The sequence below is a fragment of the Tachypleus tridentatus genome, chromosome 13 (genome assembly GCF_004210375.1).
Source record: "Tachypleus tridentatus isolate NWPU-2018 chromosome 13, ASM421037v1, whole genome shotgun sequence".
Taxonomy (NCBI): Eukaryota; Metazoa; Arthropoda; class Merostomata; order Xiphosura; family Limulidae; genus Tachypleus; species Tachypleus tridentatus.
Window position 1 is genome coordinate 233102494 of NC_134837.1, and position 23043 is coordinate 233125536.

Consider the following 23043-nt stretch of genomic DNA (forward strand, 5'->3'; position numbering starts at 1 on the left):
TGTTTGGGAACAAATAATTTTGTTCTCTGGGAAAAAGAAAGTTAAGTATGTCTGTTATTCTTCATGAGACTTCTAACAGGCAGTTAGTAAAGCAAGGAAATATTTATGTGAGCATGTACATTGTTTTGCTTGTGAATATATTACCAGTACTACAGTGGAGCGCCTTTAAGCCGCGGTATTTAGGGGGTCAACCTGCTTAACCGCGGCTTAAACCTTTGTGACTGAAAAGCCGAAGTCGCCAACAGCTCCGCCGAGGAGCCTCATCCGGGCCATTGCGTGATCATTATATCGGATTATCGAATTAAAAATACTTTAATTATTGATCACTTTTTTCACGGATTTACCGCGGATTAACTTTAATGTATGGAGAGGTGTGATTCGGTAACAATGGCGGCCTCCATAAAGCTGACATAGAGAGCGGATAAGGTAGATTAACGGTCGATTTCTGTTGTAATATATTTTATTTATTTCCCAACTTAAAGCAAATCCTTTTTAAATATCCCCTTGAAGTTATAAAGCCAGGATTAAATTCGTAAGCCGTGTTTTTACGCGTTCTTAAATTAGCGGTGAGCCGCGATAATGCTCGCTCACAAGACTTGCTACAGCGGCTTAGCGATTTCACGGTTTACTGGTCCGCGGCTTAATGGTGCTTCACTGTATTAATAAAAGAGTATTACAGTAAAAATTATCCCACCAGTAACTTATCAATGCTAGAATCATTAAAAACATGATTAGTTTTTGTAACATTTAGATTGAGTATTAACCCTAATTATATATAGGTAGTTAGGACAACTTGTATCTTGGAAAAGTTTTGTGTAACATAATAGTGTTTTAAAAAAGACTTTGCCTTTAAATACCAAAAATTACTGTAGGAGGTAATTATCTTAAGAATAGCTAAAGTAATTCTACACATTATGAGAAAATAAATATTTTATAAAATCAAAACAATTTTACTACGTTAATGCATAATAAAGACTACTAATGCAGGTGATTATTATATGAAAATAGTTGACCTGATTAGTAGATAATTAGCAGTATCTGAACAAAACAGTGGATTATTGAATAGATTCATTTATAATAATACAAGAAGAATTGTGTTATTGATGTATTGAAATTATTTGAACTTCAAGTGCACAATATTGTCATCGAAAACCTAACAGATTAGTGTCTTTCCTGAGACGTGTGTTGTGTAGTCAGTTGAAGGTATGAATCAAAAATACCTTCATCTGAAACGGGAAAAAAGTCAACATCGTTTACAAGAATAGTGGCAAACCCTTCTACAGCAGCCACCTTCGGAACTGAGACAAAGTGGCCTGATGAGAGGGGTTCCACTGTACATAATTAGGGATTACGTAAACAAAAAAAGGGACTGTGATTGAATGGCCGCTTAGAGGGTTTCCACTGTGTTTTATTTCCTGGGTGGCAATTATGTATTTTATTACAGGAAAACAGTGAACTAATTTCTGAACGATGTTTTAAAGAATAGACATTTTGATAAAGATTAGCGTCATATTCCTCATCTCGTGGACCCAATCTGCAAAAGCAGGCAATAAAATAAATTATTCGCAATGTTTTTACGATTTTGTACTAGTTTTACTTCTGAGCCAACTGTTACTGATTTACGCTAGTAGGTGGCGTTAACGTATGAAAATGCTGTATTGCAAATAGTTTATGATCTAATCACATTCTAGTGTAAAGGCGGAACCTAAATACAGTACCATCCCTATTCTATTGATAAAGTCTCATGTAACTAATTAATCCTATAAGATGTTGTATGTAATTGTGAATGTTTCTCAATAATTGGTCAAACTAATACTTAGGAATGCATACAAACTAATCACAGTACTTACGAAAATATACTCTTCAAAAAAAGAAACGCAAAAGGCAAAATATGAGACACATTGTTAACAAGTTTATTCCGGGTAGTTCTGTATGACGTGTGAAACTTTGCACATTCACTGCTGAACATCCAAAGTCTGCAAGGGCGAAGTTCACGCTCACTAGGTGAAGTTTAACGTCAATAACGAGTATGCCCCCCGTGAGCATCAATAACTGCTTGGCAACTCCTGCCCATGGAAGCGATGAGATGACGAATCACATCCTGTGGAATGGCTGTCCACTCAGCCTGCAAAGCTGCTGAGGTAGAGTCTGCGGTTGAGGTTGTAGCAGACGTCGGTCCAACTCGTCCCAAAGATGTTCGATGGGGTTTAAATCTGGTGATCTGGAGGGCCAGGGAAGAACGTTGATGTGGTGTCTCAAGAAGACAGTGGTGAGTCGGGCTGTGTGAGGACGGGCGTTGTCATGTTGAAAAACGTCGTTGACGTTCACCATGATGGGTTGCACATGGGGCCTAAGAATCTCATCGACGGTTGCGTACGGTCTGATCGGAAATCCTACGCAGCCCTGGTGTGGTTGAGGCAGTAAACGTCGCAGTGGTGGTCCTATCCCGAAGGTGACGTAACCGGATGTTGCGATCTTGTGCGGGCGTGGTCACACGAGGTCTGCCAGATCGTGGACGGTCACGAGTTGATCCATGTTGTTGGTGACGATTCCATAGCCTTGTGATGGTGCTTGGGTGGACATTCACAGGTCTGGCAACATCTGATCGAGGTTCGCCTGCTTCCAAGCGACCAATGGCGTTGTTGCGTTGTGCTTCAGTTAGTCTTGGCGTAACTGTGTTGCGTGTCGGTGGCTTAACACTGAGCTATGGAAACCGAGAACCCGTCACTTTAATAGGGATTTTGCACTTGCAGAACATGCAGATCTCTCAAACAAATTTATTGGACACGCATGCGTTTTGGCGAAAAATCCGATGTTTTCCTCCGTTTTCAAAGTGCACAACTTTTATTGTTATTTTGGTCTGACAATCAGTGCCTTAACACGTGTAACATCACATACTCTGAGCTTGTAACGTTATTACATATTTCTCTTTAAAATAACAATAATATCCCTTTTGCGTTTCTTGTTTTGAAGAGTATATAAAATTAGTAACAACAAAAAATGATTGCCGCCAATAAACAATACAGATTGCTAATCATTAAGTAATATTCAGAGAATTGTGCAATACTGTTTAATATTATTGATTTCATAAAATGATCTGTATTATCTGAAGTTTACGTTTTGGTTGTTTTGTAGGTTTATCTTTGAAGTGTGATCTGTTCTTCATAATAGATATACCTCAGATGAACATATAAATATTGTATAATAAATCTAAAGTTATGGTTTCGGACCTGAATTGTTATAAGAAATTATCTTAGCTTACTATACTAAAAAATAAATGAAGTAAAAATTACTCTAATTTATTTTCTGATGTTCAACGACATGTGAATCTGTACAACTTCATTAGCCTAGAAAATAATGTACTAAAAATTTTGTAGAAGGTTATATTTTTTCTTCAGTTCTACTTCTTTTGGTCTCAAGAGCGTAGTTTGGTTCTGTTAAAACCATACCTCTTGTCATTCTTAGATCTATTCTTTCTGACTGGCAGCAGTGTGTAGAAATAAAACACATTCAGTCCAGGGAGCATCCTTTCAATCCAAAAATGATTTCGAATGATTCGATATTGATGTCAAGAAGGGTCTACAAAGAATAAAATTATAATTTTTTATCAGTTATATGAAGTTGACCCGGTACTTTGTAATAATATGTATGTGTATCTTTCAGTTTCAAAGTATCATTAAGTATAGTATAACAGAAATATTTAATTGATAGTGTAGCCTGTAAGTGAGACATTCCCTTAGCTTTTAACGGGCACTTGGCTTCAATAATACCATAAGGTTCTACATTGGCGTCTGGGGAGACTGCTAAGTATTTTTTTTTTTATTGTCTACAAATAAGCCACACTCTTGTACTTAGTTTCCAGTTTTAGTGGACTAATTAAAATTACCATTTCTTTCATTACATTCACCATATTTAATTGTAGGTGTAGAAAAAGAAGAACTGTATAAAAATCTCTTCATGCTAGAGCTGAATGAGGTAGTGTTCCTCATCTTGCAAATGTCTTAAAGTGAGAAGCTGTTCAGTCGTTTCCTTTCTGTCCTGTGTTTTTTCTCTCTCAATTTCAATTCGTTCTTTTCTGGTTTGTAGTTGTTTTTTAACAAATCATTTCTCAATTCTATGAACTTTGAATCACGCTCTTTTTTACTCAGGCCCATAATTCTTCTTTCCATTGGTATTCACTAATAGAAGTTCCTTCGATTTCCAACAATTCTCTTTTGCTTCAAAAGCTAAATGTCTTTTGTGAACCATCATATTTTGAGTCTGAATTTTAGCTGTACATTTCTATAAGATTGCAGGTGAACGTTTTGTGGTGCTGGATTTCCAGGCCAGACTATGCCATGCTGGGCTAAGTTGGAATGCTAGATGTATACCATATGGTCATCTATTGTAAGATCCTCGTTTCGATCTATAGACCTGTTTACCATCAGTAAACTTCGTCACAAAATGCATATAAGTCTCTGCTAAGTTGTTTGTTGAATTGATTATCTTTTTGACTACCATCAACAGCAGTCATCATTCTGTTTAGCATTTTATAAGGTATGTTATTCAGGTTCTGCTACCAGTTATTTTATCACGAGAACAGTATCAGGATTTGCATTTGCTATGATCACCGAATATATAGTAGGGTACATTATTCAAGACTTCTTTTAGTACTTGTTTTGTACATTATGCCGAATAGTTCCACTAGCACTTTTTTAAAATCTTAATAACGTGTTTTTCCTCAAGTATTTGAAGTTCTCTGCACTTTCTCCTGCTATTTGGAATAAAGTTTTTGTGTATAATCTTACAGCATGATTAGCACATTTCTTTTTGTTCACATTCCTACGACAAGAAACGTGCTTCATAACTTTTTTGCGTGCAAATGAATTGCCATCACTAACCATTTTCTTATACTGGAGCTTGTGCATCTCTTCTAACCTTTGAAATCCTTCTACATTTATGTCAGACTCCATTGTACAAGAAGATTCGTTCCAGTTTCTGTAACAAATATGTTCAATCTCTTCTTTCCTTGCTGCTGCCGTATATACACAACAAGATTTATTTCTTACACCTAAGAACAATATATTTTTTGTACTTTGACCAGTAATAACCGCTACTCTGGTTGCATTCCTGTGTCTGTAGTTTCTCGTACTCCATCCTGCATCAATAATTACAGAATTCCATTAAGGTCCATGTTATCAGCTTCTGCACAACCTGCTGTCATAAGTTGCTCGTGGAGCAGTAAATCATATTCCTAAACTAGAAAAAGTAGAATAATTCAGGTATGTTTATATAAAAAAATTACAAAATCAGAAAATATCAGTTTGAAAGCCAGAATGCATTTTAAAATATTCGATGTTATCCATGAAGGTAAAAATAAAAGCTCGTATTCTGCAATCAACTGTACCAAATCAGTATAGATATTGCACTGTCTGGCCTGTGAATAAATAAAAACTATAAATATTGAAATATAATTTATATAGTTTGACACATGTATAGAATGTTTTATTAAATTCAAATTAAACACATGCACACTTTCACATGAGAAATATTTACCTTGCCAACTTTTTCTTCACACGTCTGAAAAGTGTTGAAGCTCAAACAGAGCACGTTCATAATGTCACACCAAACATGTTTGCCCTTCCAGCTGTGAGGGCGTTATAATGTTATGGTCAATTCCACTATTCGTTGGTAAAAGAGTAGTCCAAGAATTGGCGGTGGGTGGTGATGACTAGTTGTCTTCCCTCTAGTCTTACACTGCTAAATTAGGGACGGCTAGCGCAGTAGCTTTGCGCGAAATTAAAAAACAAACACACAAACCTGCGGCAGTGATACTCCAAACAATAGAAACATTGACATCATGATGTCATTTTTCTGGTGCATTGTTTGCATCATCAAGCTATTTGTTATAATGAAGAACGTGGCTCAGAATGTTATATGAGATGAAGTTAAAAATTCTCTTACGTTTTAGTACAGATTGATTCCACATAAAACATCTCTTTAACTGACTAGTGTGCTGTGGTGGTGCAGTGTATGCGTTGTGGGAAAGAAACTGAAAGGCTTCTAGCTCTCCTATGGCCACAGTGGTAGTGGACAAGAACTATTCGATCTGGCAAAATCTATATTTGGAGATTACAGCATTGACATCAACAAATGTTTCAAACAGTACAGTTAAAACAGAAACTTGCCATGGGCAAAACTTATTTTTTGCTGTAGATACAAACGTCTGTGTGTGGTGTTATACACATGTTTCAAATATAGTTGCGAGAGCCTCGCAAATGTATGTGTCTCAACAATATCATTATTTAATATGCTGCACAGAGTTGCAGATTTCCTTAAAAGTTCCTAGAAATGAATGGATATCTGGAAAAAAGAAATTGAGAAAATTAAGTTGATAGGCGAAACACGTTCGTTAGGAAATTCAAGTGTGAAAATCATTTGCGTTCAGAACATGTACAGATTATTCCATAAATGTGTTCTAAATCTGATCAAGTGTCTAATTATATAGCAGCATATAAAGTCACATCATGCTGCCATAAAAACAGAGGCTAGAAGGCTTTCTGGGATGTAAAACATTTTTTTACCATTCATACACTCCTATACATCACATCTGTATCAGAATATCTATAAACAAATGGACATGACTTAGTTCAGGCTTGGAGGCAAGAGTGTACAGCTCAACTGAAAATCACCAAGGGTCGACATCCAAAGCGAAGTAGCTAGAGCAGATAACTTGTCAAACAAATGGATGAAATTTTGGTCAGACTTGTTAGATGTTAGGAAACGTGATGAAGCCAATTTTTCAGCTAAATTACCTCTCCAAAGAAAGAGAATGTAATAAGTTAAGTATCGTGAAACAAGATATGCTGAAAGTTATACAATTATGTTAACTATTACTAGGTACATGATTGATACTTTCAATTGTGTATTTCATCAAACAGTAGGAAGACTGACAAGACGATTTACAGAACATGGTTAACTGTATGCAGTATTTTGACCCAGAGAGTGTTTCTGATATAAAGAAAAAGGGTTTGTTTGCTGGATCCCTGAATAAGATGGGTCAACACATACCATACCTAAATCATACAAACGTAAGATCTGAACTGAAATATTTTGCAAGAGTGCATCAGAAATTAAATCAAATTTTAGATGACTAGTGCATTTCCTTTGAAGAAATGTTGGTTAATGGAGATAATATTGCTGACGCATCTGAGACTGATCACAAAATAAATCACGAAGATGTTACTTCATGCAGAACTTTTCATAGGTGCAAATGGTGTTTGATGTGTACTTTTCAGTTGCTTGAGGACAACATGCTGTATTCAAAAGCATATGACAACTTAAGTAGTATTGTTTTCTTCTGACACTTTCCATAATTCAAGTTAACTGAGAGGGACGTTTCTCGAGGGTAAAGATAATAAACATAAGATTGAGTAACCTGTTGAACAGCTAAGTATCTTGAAGCCATTATGCTTATAACGTTGAAACCAATATTCTAACTGAAATACTAAACAATCAGGCTCGACATGGCCAGTTGGTTAAGGCACTCGACTCATAATCCGAGGGTCGCAGGATCGAATCCCCGTCACACCAAACATGCTCGTCCTTTCAGCCGTGAAGGTGTTATAATGTTATGATCAATCCCACTATTCGTTGGATAAATAGTAGCCCAAGAGTTGGCGGTGGGTGGTGATGACTAGCTGCAATCCATCTAATCTTATGCTGTTAAATTTGGGACGGCTAGCGCAGATAGCCATCGTGTAGCTTTGTGCGAAATTCAAAACAAACCAAATAGTCAAATCGTAGAAATATTTTTTAAATCATGTGATGAACTCAATCTGTTGCTGTTGTATTAAAACTAGGTTTTAAAATACAGTGGTACCTCAGTTCTCGAACTTAATCCGTTCCAGAAGGCTATTCGAAAACCAAATCAATTTTACCCATAAGAAATACTGTAAATTAAATTAATTCGTTATAGACCTCCAAAAATTACGTATTATGAAGCATTTTAAGTAAAAATATTGCTTATTTATACCTGTAAAATACTTACATGCATAAAATCAACCATAAAAACTATAAACACAATAAAAAAACAATAAATGAAAATTTAACTGCACTTTACCTGTGCTGAGGAGAGCTGGTGGCGTAAGTTAAAGGTAGTGAGGAACGTGGAGAGTAGGAGAGTTATTATTGTGTGGAAGGGGAGTCACCTTCCATAAAAACGTCAGGTAACTCTCCTTCTGGAGTTCTTTCTCTTTTCTGTCTCTTTGCACCGCTACAACCTGCTTGAGACTCACTGGACCTATTTCTTACTAAAAACTTGTCTAATGAGATTTGTTTCTGCCTGGCACCCTCCCCATATCTCACCATACTATGTATGCCACTTCTTTTCCTAAATTTTTCAAACCACCCCCTACTAGCAGTAAAGGCATAACTTGTATCAACACTCGTTCCAGGGGTGTTTCTCACGAGGTCAGCATGCAACTGCTTTGCTTTCTCACAAATGATGGTTTCAGAAATGCTATCACCAGCTAACTGTTTTTCGTTTACCCAAATCAACAACAGTTTTTCTACCTCTTCCATTGTTTGTGATCTTTGTTTCTTAAGCACTGTCACCCCTTTTGCAACATCAGCTCCTTTGATGACCTCTTTATTTTTCAGTATGGTGCAGACTGTAGACTTCGTCATACCAAACTGTGTAGCAAGGTCAGACACGCGAACACCACTCTCATACTTCGCTATGAGATCTTTTTTTACCTCTATTATGGCTCTAACAACTTTTCTTTTTAGTTTGCTGCTTTCATTATCCTTCTTTGACTTCATGGTGGCTAATTTAATCAGAATATTTAGAAAAAAAAACAAAAGAAAAACAAGAACGTTCACATCAAATTTTATCGCGGATGTGGACTGAGCGACAGGTGCGGGTAAAATATTTTGGGCAAGCTTGGCGTGGGCCGAAAATGGTCGAAGGGTCGTTCGGGTCATCAGTCGGGTTATTTCGGGGGTTCGGGCCACGACAGCTTGGTTCGGAAACCTAGTTTATGTTCGACAACCGAGACATTTTTTTTTCTCAAACAATATGTACGAAAACCGAATTGTTCGAGAAGGGAGTCGTTCGAGAACTGAGGTACCACTGTACTCTTAAAGCAAAAGTATATTGGCCACTTACATGTATTACTTTATGTATGTATTACTCATATACAAAATGGAAACATACTAATACATGAAATACAAATATATTTTCATGTTTATACATACCACATCTCTGTGAGGAATTATTCTTTTACATATACATTTTGTATACCATTGGACATACTCATATGATAATTGTTTACTATTTTAAATTAAGGCTTAATGGCTGACTTTGATACAAACGTAAGATCATTATAGCAACAGTTTTATTTCTTTTTTCCGAGTTGTAGATTCCGTACTCATAGTCTGATAATATGTGAGTATAATATGCAGTGAAATTTGATATACTTCTCACAAATTATTAAGTTACCAATGAAGCGCCTCTAATAAGCTTTCGCCAGTGACATCAAAGGGTGCCCAGTCCGCCACTGATAACAGTTTCCTACAATTCTTAAATCAGCTTCATCAACTATCATCTGTTTTATGCACATTTAAAGGAAATGAACCCCAAGTCATTACTAAAGTTTGTAAATATTTGTACTGTCTCTTGAGATCAGTATGATCTTACTTCAAAGGGCATTGTACGTAAATAAGGCTAAGAAAATAAAAGTTTTACAGAACTTTTATTATGATATATAACTTTTGTTTAAACATTACGGATTAGCGCAAGTTTTTGGAATTCCAACATCCATTGTACAGGGATGTCATCACCTGATAAAAACCAACAACACAGAAACATGTACCATAAAATCTTTGATAAAAATGTATTCTTTACTAGTTGTTGAACAGTAGAAATAGCAGCTTTTCTTTTACTACAACACTAAACTATTTATTGGACAACTGCACAAATAACATCATTATACTGTGCATCTGCTGAATGATATTAATAATTGTGTTATACCGCCTCCATAGGTAAAGAGGGTATAATATACCCTCAATTGTCAATATTCCAGAAAACCCAAAGAAATTACCTTTAACAAATACACACTACTCCAATCTGTTCAATTTGCCTGAATTTACAAATGCGTCTGATGTCTATCAGCCATTATAAAAAACTAAAATAAATGAGTTACAAGTTATCTATTATATATTTCTACTGACATCAGTAAAGAATGCATAAAAGTGGATCAAGGTAATTTTGTACAACTGCAAGAAAGTGAAGCTAAATATTCTGTAACTGTAATTTCGTCACATGGAATAGTAGAATTATGCAATACTAGAGGGAGTTACTTTCTTACTATAGCAACTTCATTGATACCGTTTTTCCTTCATTGTGTCGGTAAGAAGTTGTTTCTTGACTGGTCTCCTTGCCCTTCTAACGCAATTTCGAATGTTGTAATATTCCTCAAAATTTCGTCATATATCCCAAAAATAGATCGACCGTACTGCAAAACACAGCTAATGACGCTGCCTGTGTAAAAGAAATAATATTAAAGGAAATCAGCGGGTCCAGCGAGCCTACACCGGCCGCCATGCTGTAAATATTGTAAAATGACCACTTGTTTCAATTAATCTGCACAAGGGTGTATATCAGTTTTTTTTGTTCCATAGTGGCTTAGCAGTAAGTATGAAAAGTTATAGTTAAAAACCAGGTGGACACAGTATAGACAGTAAATTGTGTAGCTTTGTACTTAACAACAAACACATTAACTTTGTTAAACCTTAATTCGTAATGGTGAGGTAAAAAACTGACAAGAAATTCAATAAGAAATAAATTAACGTTTAGTTGAAATCCTGAAAAACGCACATAATATAAAATGATACGTGAAAAGATACTGCTCAAATATAACAGATTCAGAATAAAAGAGCTTATTCTCGTCCCTTTTAACATTCAATAGCATAATGAGCGCACCCAGCTGGTAAATTAGTAAATTACACTTATTACAGGCCTTATTCTCCTTCATATTAATTTATGACGTTATGCACTTTTAGTGATTTTGTTATATAGAACTGGGTTAATTGGTTTACGTTCTTTTTATTTGTGGTACTGATAGTTTACTACTGATTAGAAACTAAAGATAAATATTTTTAACAAGACAAATTATTTATTTCAAAAACATAATTAACTAGAAAAATCTCTAGCGCTAGCATTGAGCACATTTAAAGCATGATTACACAATATATAATGCATGGTATGTTCTCTGTATATTTAAGGGAAGACAGCTAGTCATCATCACCCACCTGAGTACAACTTACCGGAAATCTATACTAGTTATGGAAAGGTCAAATACAATGTGTGTGTGTTTTCTTATACCAAAGCCACATCGAGCTATCTGCTGAGTTTACCGAGGTGAATACAGTCGAATAGGACGATCACACATAACCAGATTATCCCAATTAAATCATTTTGTAGTAAACATGTATGTCCACATTTCTGTTAGTTTATGTTGAATATATAAAATGATTATGAAAATCAATCGTGGTTCTTCAATGCCTGAACATTTCTAAACAGTAATTGGCTGGAAAAAGTAAGATTGTCGACCTAAAGTTTTTAGATGTTAGAGATTAAATAGATTTTAAAAAATGAAATTAATGAAAACTGCTATAGTACAATTTATATAAAGTGGATAATTTTTAAAAATCGCTGATGGCAGTTGTAAAAAGAAGTTAATTTAGATATTTTTTGATAGTTACAAAGTCAGTCAAATTAACTGATCCTGTATAGAATGGAGAAAATAACCCATAAGATAGTTTTATTGAATAAATCACAACAAATGTATTTAATAGTTTTTAGGGATTACATAGAGAAAACTTGTGAATTTTGAGATGAAGAAAATTACTTTGCACATGGTCTATTCAAAATAAATGCTCAACCTTAAAACCTAGAGTTTACTAATTCCTGACTGTGGTTTTTTCACTAAGCTAAGACAGTTATGTTTAAAGTAGAGCTGTAATTGTAACAGTGATTTCTTTACTGAGCTTTGGTAGAATTGTATAAATAATAAATGTTGGTTTCTCACTAAACTATGTACAGAACTAGGACTAGCTAATTGCTAAGTATGGTTTATTCATCATACCATGGTAGAACTGTATAAAATGGATTAGCCCTATTTCTAACTATGTTTTTTCACGAATTGTTATTGAGAATCTACACAGTAGAAGCTAGTAAAACTTAAACAGTTTTATTCACTGGATTACAAGTGCAGTATATAAAATTGGAGGCAGCTGATTTCTAACTGGTTTCTTCATTAAGATCTAATAAAATTGTTTAAAATTGGAGCAACATATTTTGGAACTACGGGTTCTTCACTGAATTCCTGTAGAATTGTTTGAAAACTGGGGCTAGATAATTTATATTACAAGCAGAGCTTCTCAATGAAAAAATATGGGATTCCATAAAACTGAATCCAGCGAACTTCTGTTTGTCGTTTTTACAATGTACATTAGTGAAATGTATAAAACCAAAACTTGGTATCTTGTAATTACAGTTTAATTTTTGAACATGTGTAGTAGGATCGTATAAAACTTGATTGCTATCATTATTTTTTATTATGACCATTTTAGTAGTACTGCATGAAACTATGGTCTAGATAATTATTTGTGACTGGTTTTGAATATCACTATCTTTTGCAAGATTAAAATATTTGACAAAGTTAACTTTTAACAATAATTTCTTTATCGAGTGTAACTTAACAGAAATTTGATGATAGGAAAAGACATTGCATTTGTCTCCCGATAAAATCAGGGGTTCGATTACCCTTCGGTGAACTCAGCAGATAACCTGATGTGGTTTTGCTATAAGAAAGCACACAAACATTGTATTTGACCTTTCCATAACTAGTATAGATTTCTGGTAAGTTATACTCAGGTGCATTTTCCTATTGGTCTTCTCCATGACATTTTTTAAAAACTGGATATAGAATTTGTTCCATAGACCTATAACCGTTTCACTCTTGTATTGTGTCTTGTCTTCTTAAAGTGGGATTACACCAATTCCAACTTGTATTGTTGTTCATACCATTTTTTGGAAAATTATAATTTCAATAAATATATATTTATAAATTCATTTGTATAAATAAATATTTTGTTTTATTTCTGTATTTGTTTATTTGTATGTCCTCGTTTTCTGTATCAATGTGCAAGCACTTTTGGAATATACTTTTTACAAGCATTCAATTCTTGTATATGAGATATCAGTGTTGGAAGTAAATTATTATTGAAGAAGCTCAACCATAAATAAAAATTAAAAGTTTATTAAAAATCAACAAGTAATTTTTACAGTTCCGACGCTTTTACTAGGTATTAGGTACTCAAATGTTATATAGGTGAAATGTCACAAATGAAATGCTTTGCATTCCAGCAAGCCACTATTAAGTGTTTATTCATGTAAATTTTAACACCTCAAAAACAGAACTGGTAATAAACACTGTAATTCAGGGCAAATTGTTGATGTGGTATTATTAAAATGATTTCCCCCACATCTATCAGACACATCTGTTAAGTAAATAGTTTTCTTTGAATATACTGTTGAATAATAGTCTTATATACTCTATATATGTATAGTTCATATAGGAGACTGTTTCTAAATATTTAGGATTTGAAACTATTTCAAGGCACTAATTTATTTGTAGCAATGTAATGTTTACTTGGCAGATTCTTCTATATCACCTGGCAAAAATAATTTAATGTTCAGTCAATGTAACGATAGTATATTACTTTATTTCCTTTCTATGTTTGTATAACCTTGAACACCTGTACTGCCGTAAATGCGCAGTGGGTCTTAGTTTCTAATGTTGTTACCTAACGTAAATCAAACAACTTACTTGTAAAAAATTAACTGTTGTAGCTGGCACACTGACTAATTCATTCTATATTTAAAATAATCCTATCATCTCCTTGACTGACTCTCAAACTAACCTAACGATGCTTCATGAAACGTCATACTTATAACTTACTTTCAAATATGATAGAAAAATTCACGCCACTTCCTTAGATTTTTCTAACAAGTCTATCTTATTAAACCTTTTGATCTCAACATTGTCACTAAAATCCTCAACTCTTTCTGGCTAACATTTAAATTACAACATTAAAATAACAGCTTATACAATATGATATTCATTTATAAAAACTTATTTGTTTGCTCAGACTTAAGCAGAAAACTACCCAATGTTGGGTAGATTTGAGGTTGTGTGGGACCAGGGGCTAATAATTTGTTGAGCAAAATCCGCAAAAGTAGAACCAAAATATGTTTTGGAATTTTGCACAAAGCTACTCAAGGGTTATCTGTGCTAGCTGTCCCTAATTTAGGGATGTAAGACTAGAGGGAAGGCAACTAGTCATCACCACCCACCGCCAACTCTTGGGCTACTCTTACCAACGAAAAGTGGGATTGACTGTCACATTATAACGCCCCCCACGGCTGGGAGGGCGAGCATGTTTGGCGCGACTCGGGCGCGAACCCGCGACCCTCAGATTATGAAGCGCACGCCTTAACGCGCTAGGCCATGCCAGGCCCGGCCCAAAATATGTAATAACACACTATATATGTTATGTCAAGTGCTGACGAGGTCTGTAAATATCTACTGACTGGTTGTCAACACTTCCATTCGGCTCGAGTAAATACATGACCATATACCAATTCTGCATAGTATGTCCAGGTGGTTAGGGCGCTCGACTCGTAATCTGATGTTCGTTGTCTCGAATCTCTATCACACCAAACATGCTCGTCCCTTTAGCCGTGGGGGGAATTATAATGTCATGGCCAATCCCAATATTTCTTGGTAAAAGAGTAACCCAAAAGTTGGCGGTGGGTAGTGATGACTAGCTGCCTTCCCTCTAGTCTTACACTGCTAAATTAGGGACGGCTAGAGCAGATAGCTCTCGTGTAGCTTTGCGCGAAATTAAAAAAACAAACAAACAACAACAAATATACCGATTGAAGGAGAAACTATCCCTCAGTAACCCTATTTCTAGCACTTTCACTTGTAGGTTAGTTTCACGGAAGCAGAGAGAAAATCTAGGCGACTTGCACCAAAAATAGAGCGATCCAAACTTAAAAGGACTGTTCACTTAGGACACACAAGAAAGAGACGGTTAAATTAGGCCATACTGTCGAGAGGCGTTTCTTTAGGACATCAGTTTATTGGCTTACTTTGCGGTCATCCTAAAAAATCCCCATATAAAACAAGCTTTGCCGCTATCAAAGTTTCTGTGTTACTGTACTACTGATATCCAAGCGCTTTACACGACTTTTAAAGGTTATTGTACTGTGACAAAAGTCAACGTCTGGGCATTACACATATTACAGAGAAAAAGGAAACTAAGTAGTATAGAAAAGAGTGTGTTCTGAAATATTAAGACTTTGAGCAGCAGGAAATAATGTTTAAAGATTATTTTTAACTTTTAAACCTATAGAATGACAGTATTTTTTATGAATATCAAATGATAGTGCTTGTTATGTATTTATAACATTTTTAAACGGCATTATAAAATATGAAATATAAAATAAACACTGCACTTATAATTGCTGAGCCTTTTGATGGATCTACTGTTATATATCTATATATAGAAATGTACATAACTTATACTGTTAACTTTGTATTGCGAAATTCCACCTTATTTACTAAAGACAGCAACGCCATTTAAAATTTAATTTAGGAAGAGTAAAATTTATCTCTTGTTTTTACACAATGAAAATGCACCTTCAGCTGTGGGTACACTATAAGAGTGACAGTCAGTTCTAATACTCGATTTAAACTTCAAAATCTTTGTGACAATTGGTCTTGCCAATTGGCATTTTCTATTTAGTCAGTACTTCCAAATTAGAGGGCTGGGCATGTCCAGGTGGTTGAGGCACTCGACTCGTAATTCGAGGGTCGCGGGTTCGAATCCCCGTCACACCAAAGATGCTCGCCCTTTTAGCCGTGGGAGCGTTATAATGTGACGGTTAATCCCACTATTCGTTGGTAAAAGAGTAGCCCAAGTGTTGGCGGTTGGTGGTGATGACTAGCTGCCTTCCCTCTAGTCTTACACTGCTAAATTAGGGGCTGCTAAAGCAGATAGCCCTCGTGTAGCTTGTGTGAAATTCAAAACAAACCAAACCAAATAAGAGACGGGTGTATTTAAAATTTAGGGGTGTTTGACTTGGCCATTTAACATGTGTGCGAATGAAGCCAAATTGCAGTTCAAGTTGAAAATATCAATTCAGTAATTACACAGTTACTAATTAATTCTGAAAATAAAATTTTTAACGCTTGTACCAAACAATTTCTTAAGAAATTTTATTACTTTATAAACCATAACCTAAATTAACTAATAAAAGAAAATAACTGTAACACCAACTATTTCTTCTGTGACCGTGTCTTCGTACAAAGTTCTTTCTATGTTACTCTTTCATTCTTCTTTACTTTTCTGTTACATAAATATTCTCTTTCTCGTAAAAAAAAAACATTTTATATATATTTATGTGATGTCACACTATTTTTGAGCTGGTTGGTGTGAATGTTGCAAGACACGTACGTAGAGAGAAATTGGATACGTATTCAGTTTTGTAAGAGAGAATTTATTAAATAACTCATTACTCTTTATTTAGCTCGTTATATAATCATTATTTATTTTATACCATGTTAAAATGAGGCGGCTAGTTTCAAAGCATTATATGTGTCTATATTTCTCAACATGGACTCGAATTCCCTAAATAGCAGTGGCGGAAGTATTTTTTCTGTGTGCCTGGCACTCTATCTTTCGTTTACCGTTGCTCGGAAGGGATTCATGATACATTTAATGATACGATACGTGAACATACCATATGATTTATACTTTCGTTAGTAATACATATATATATATAAATATACACTGCTGGCCAAAATCTTAAGGCCAATGAACATAAAGAAACAAATATGCATTTTACGTTGTTAGACTCAACCATTTATGTGAGAAGAGCTTAGAAAGATGAAAAAAGAAAAAAACAACAACAAACATTTTTAGCATTTAATAGGGAAAATGTGGACACTATGAAATTAGCCTGAATACTAGCTAGTCAAAATTTTAAAACCATACCAAAAAGAAGTCCTAAACAGGGTAGGAAATGCCCAACAAGAGGTCGTAGTAGTGAGTTGCAAGGCCGTCATTGCGAATAACTGCAAACATTCGCTTTTGCATGGTCGATATAAGCGTTTGCAGAAGGCTGGTTCGAATGTTATTCAAAGTGGTAAAGATGGCTTCACGATGATCATGCACTGTTTGAAATTGACGTCCATTTCTATAGACTTCCCTTGCCATCCACCTCGAAACATTTTCAATGGGGCTAAGTTCGGGCGAACATGCTGATGGTTCAAAAGAATCACGTTATTTGCCATGAAAAAGTCCTTTGTTCTGCGGGCATTGTGGATTGCAGCGTTGTCCTGCTGAAAGATCCAGTCATTTCCACACAAGCGAGGGCCTTCAGTCAATAAGGATGCTCTTTCCAACATGCCAATGCAGCCAGCTGCTGTTTGATGCCCTTGTATAACCTGAAGCTCCATTGTTCCATGAAAGGAGAAAGCACCCCAGATCATGATGGAACCTCCTCCACTGTATCGTGTAGAAAATGTCTCCGGTGGGATATCCTTATCGTGCCAGTAACGTTGGAAGCCATCTGAACCATCCAGGTTAAATTGTTTCTCATCAGAGAACAAAACCTTTTTCCACTTTTTTACGTCCCATGTTTGGTGCTTCTCAGCAAAGTTTAACCGAGCTGTTTCGTGGTGTGGAAGGAGGCATGGCCTTTGAAGAAGTTTATGGTTTTTAAAGCCTTTCTCTCGTAGATGCTGTCTTATTGTTCTCGAGCTGCATTCTGCGTCCGTAAGGGCCTTAATCTGGTTCGACGATCGGCTGGTATCTTGCCGAACAACCCGTCGAAACCTACTGCTCAACGCCGGCGAAATTTTCTTGGGCCGACCACTTGAAATTCTCGTTCCGTATCCCTCAGGGTCTTTTCAGAAATTTGCAACAGTAGTTTTACCACGCCCAGTCTCACCAGCGATGACACATTGAGAGAGACCTTGCTTTACAGCTCAACAATTCTGCCACGTTCAAACTGTCAACGTTTTAGCCTTTACCATGTTTTTACACAATGTTACACAGGAGATGTCAGTGGGAGATGTTGATCCCTCGTTGTATATAGTGGACGTGTATTATGCTCGATAGGATATTACAGTAATATGCAATGACCGGGATAAAATTATAACTGACGTAAAATTATTTACCGGCTCAGTGTGATTTTGAATAAATGTATCAGCCGACCATTGTTGTGAAGGGACTGGAAAAAGAAAACGTATGACCTTCCTGAATTATTGTGTGCTTTCTTCGACCAATCCTACTAGAAGGTTATACAGTGAAGATATACTTTTAAGATTATCGTATTAGGTTTGAATGAAGTATTTCCCGTGATAGAGATAGCTGTGGGGATCAGCACAACTTAGCAGAAGTCACCGTATTTTTGTATGCGCAAGCACATGCATTGCGTTTTCTTTTCTTTTTTTTTTGTTTATTCAATAATAAAGATTACTTTCATTTTTACCAACTTTGTCCATTTTTGTTAGTTCACACACATTAGGAAGATTCATTTAAGTTATTTAATCAGAATCATTGAGTCGAATCTACTACTTTTATGATGTAAAAGTATGCTTACATAGTTATAACGCAGCTGCTTATGGTATTTTACGTATTATATATAGTTTATATTCTCCTTATGAAGCATTAGATATTGAATGATGTTGGATTATCTCTAAATGTATTATATGATCAGAGATGATGCAGCATCCTCTATGGCTGCTAAAAGATCTGTTGTCCAAAATCAAATTCGTTATATGCACACCGAAGCCTTATACACTCATAGCGCGGGTCACTCGTTTGATCTTGCTGTTAAAATACTTGTCCACTTTTACCAATCCGAAATTGTATCGATCAGGTGAAAGGAATAATATTTGGATTAAAACGTCACATAAACGTAGGAAAATATTTAATGTAATCTGTCAAAAGACCACCCTGCACGGAGCAGCTTCATCACGTCTTCCATTACACATTGAGTTGAGAATAGGACGGTTTTATGTCATCCGTTCTTACTTCACGTGTGTGACGTTTTTATGTATAAAGATGATACTTTTAAAATGTTTAATGAAAATTGGGCTGTTGAAGACAATAAAAATGCTATTGATTGTCTAAAAATAATTAAATTATTTTATTTTTAATAGGTTCACAATGTTCCCTTTACTGTTTGAAAGAAGCTTCTATAAAACTGACATTGTTTCTAGTGTTTCTCTAACAGAACAATGCTAAAAGGAAGTTTGGATGACGAGAAACCCACTTGAAATAAAAATATATCTCAGAACGGCTGGTATGGGTATTAACACTTTTACTGATAAGGAGAGAACAACCTTCTTAACCTGAAGATAACCTAGGAAGGTTGAAACGTTGTTTTCTCCTTATTAGTAAAAATGTTAATACCCATACCAACCGTCTGAGATACAATGCTATAAGGAACTGACTTCATTAAGAGTGAACGTAGATGATTATTAACATCGTATCTTCAGGCATATCAGTAATATTGAAATAAATCTAATATTAATATTAGCATGCCATGAGCTAGTCAACAATAAGGCCGACGTGCAAATGCAGAATATAGTTCCGCGGAGGATTATTTTGAGAAGCAGTAACCATTCCTTTTGTTGACCATATTATCAGTAATCTTTCCTCATATAAAGTAAGAAGTATCAATTCAGAAGCTCAATCCACAAAAAGTTATAAAATATTTTTCTATCTCTGGTGTTACGCGACTATAGATTCTCACAGGGAAGATTTGCCAAATCCTAATATTTTTATGAAGAACTTTGTTGATGGTAGACAAGACGTCTTGAAATATCTTTACACGACAGGCCCCATACACTGGGTGCCTGCTTGATAGGGCGATTCAGTATACCAAATATCTCTAGCTTGTCTATACAGCACGCGTGTATGAAGGGGTGGAGTGGGGTTTCCTTTTTTTTTTTAATATTGCCACTTAGTTCATGTAAACGTTTGACATCTGCTCTCTGACAGTTTAATAATTACTTACCTGAGGTTTACATAAATCAAAGAAAGGCAAGGGATTCTAGCTATAACACGGAATTATTGTGACACTGACAGCAGCACTAAAACTGCATTTAAGTAATTTATAGAAAATACCCTAGAAGAAAGGAGCACGCTAACATGTTATCTCAATGGTACATACATGTAGGAATATGATAGCCAATAATTAGAATAGCTAATATACTATTGTTGTATAGATGTTTTAAACTCGTAATATAATTTAACAATTGTTTGTTCGTTTGGAATTAAACACAAAGCTACCCAATGAACTATCTGTGCTCTTCCATCATGAGTATCGAAACCCGGTTTCTAGCGATGTGAGCTCACAGATATACCGCTGTGCCACTGGGGGCAATTTAACAATTAATAGCTAGTGTGCATGTAGATAGTACAGTATTTTACTATACCAAAACATTCAAATTAATGCTTAAGTTAAGCACCATTGTAGTGTTACAACGAAATAATGATTAGCTGAATTTTCGTTGGATGTTTGTCGATATTATGTGAATAGCTATGCAATTGTTTAAGCTATATTTCATGCAAAATTGCTTTCACGTTTAATCTCATAGTGTCTAATTTTTGCAAACTTTCTGGGAAACAAGCCTCAGTTCCCTATTGCAGTAGTATGCTTTGCACGCTATATATGTGTTGGCTTTTATCTCAGCAGTTACAAACCCTCTTTCAAACATTGGGCGTAAGTAAAACTCACGTTCGAGAATTTCATCCGAATAAGTATCAAATCATTCAAGAAATTACTCTTGTAATTTCACATATTTTTTTCTTCACTCAATAAATTATGCCTGAAAATTGAAACTCGTGTATGCAGGCGATATTTCATTGGGTATTGAAAATATAAATACTAATTAATAATATGTATTTTAATTTTTTATTATAATTTGTTAAATGGTCTCAAATGGGTTATTATACTATTATTATACAGAATTCATGAGAAAAATATATGACCATACCCCTGGCGGGACTCGAACCCGCAATCCCCGGTTTAGGAGACCGATGCCTTATCCATTAGGCCACAGGGGCTTCGAAGTGGTAGTTCTCTAAATGTAAAATATTAATAATATTTTCTTTCAAATGTATTTTTTTGCATCTTTATGTGCAATAATTAAACTGAAATTAGACTTTTATTTAGACCAAAAGTGAATCATTTTTTTCAAGTTGTTGTAATTAAAATTCCTAGTACAGTATCAAGTACGGTAGTGTATCTTCGATTAAAACAACCTGCTGTATGTAGGAGGACACTGTGTTTTTGACAGGAGTGACAGCTTAACAATTTTCCACCTCTTATATCACTGACTGTGGTAATCCAAACTATCACACCTTTTCAGTGGATGTGCTTTACCAGACTTTTACTTCATATACCATATTTTAAGGCTATCCATTAAGAAATACCTGAGACACAATATCTCAAATTTTGATTAAGTGTTTTCTCTTTTTCTACATTCGCACCAAAAATACGGAAATTATATTTGATAGAAAAACATACTTTTACGGTTTTTTTTCTTTTAAATTTGATACACTAATATATATTTAAAACCTACAATTAGGAGCTTTATTTCGTGTAAATATAAAACACCTAAGCAAATTTATTTAACAAAAACATCTCAAATTTGATTAAAATATTTGCGCACACCAGTAAAAAAAAATCTCGTAAGCTATCTCTCTAATATTTTCGCTACAGCTTCACCTAAGACTAAAAGTGGATCACTTTTAAATCGTTTGTCATTCGGATTAAAGAAGGCTGTTTTAGAGCAGCAAAACCATAAGGTGAAAGGACATGCAAATACATGAATGTTAGTTAGACCAGGCAACATAGATCAGCAGTTTAAATGTATCTCAGAAACGGCTGATATGGGTATTAACACTTTTACTAATAAAGCAGAGAACAAGTTTCGACCCTCTTAGGTCATCTTCAGGCTTCTCGTCATCAAGAAGAGAACAGCAGTTCTGTACACAGTTTTCAAAAAAATCATATAGGTGGTAAGTTATTATTTACTGCCAACGTTTCAGCACAAACTTATTAAATTTTATGAAATTATTCTAATTAAAGAGCGTTTGGCGTCACGTGATATTAGCTTAAGCAGTTAGCGTAAATAATGATGCTTGATACGTCTGTACTGATTGCATGGGGATTATTACAAGAAACTGTTGATCTAAAAATTCCATATCATTACTATAAATGATGCTATTAACTATGTTTCAGAAATTAAAAACTACCACCACATATTTTAAAGAACCTGGATTTGTAAACTGAAGTCCAACCTCCTACCAATAATAGAGTTGTGATCCTAAAGCTAATGTTGGTTACTTTCAAGTGGCACTGTCTTACCTGCTGTGGTTTATTGGTGTGAACTGACAAAAATTGATTATATCTAATTAAAAATACCTTAGGAGCGAAAAAAGGCGCAGCCATAAAAGGATTGAGTCTGCGACACAAAGAAATGAAATTAAGATGAGCAGCCAGACTAGTAGCTACGCTTATAGCATTGATAAGAATCTTGCAGTAAATATTCATTCATTCATTAGTTAGTTAGGCCGCGTTTTGTGTTCAACTTGGGGCATATTGGTGAGTAAAACAAAATACGCGGCTTAACTAATTTATCAATACTATAAGTGTAATTACGTGTTTGACTGCCAATTTTTATTTCATACCTTTAAATCGCACACTCAGTCATTTTATGGTTGCATCTTTTTTCACACCTTAGATGTGTGTTTTTTAAAATTAAATGTATTTAAAAAAATGCGGAACAGACGATTGGTGACAAAACTTTTAAAATGTTAGTTTACTCCGATCAACGTTTCGGGTTAAGCCCTTCCACTTTCAGGTGTAAGGAACAATGTGCAAAGTACTCTACACATCAATGGGAAATT

General features: G+C 35.1%; 1 non-coding gene across 1 annotated transcript; it reads right to left on the minus strand.

Annotated features, from left to right (window-relative positions):
• Positions 1-21122: 21122 nt before the first annotated feature.
• On the minus strand, positions 21123-21195 carry TRNAR-CCU (transfer RNA arginine (anticodon CCU)). The gene has a single exon. It is a non-coding gene; the product is annotated as a tRNA-Arg (tRNA).
• Between the last annotated feature and the right edge of the window lie 1848 nt (positions 21196-23043).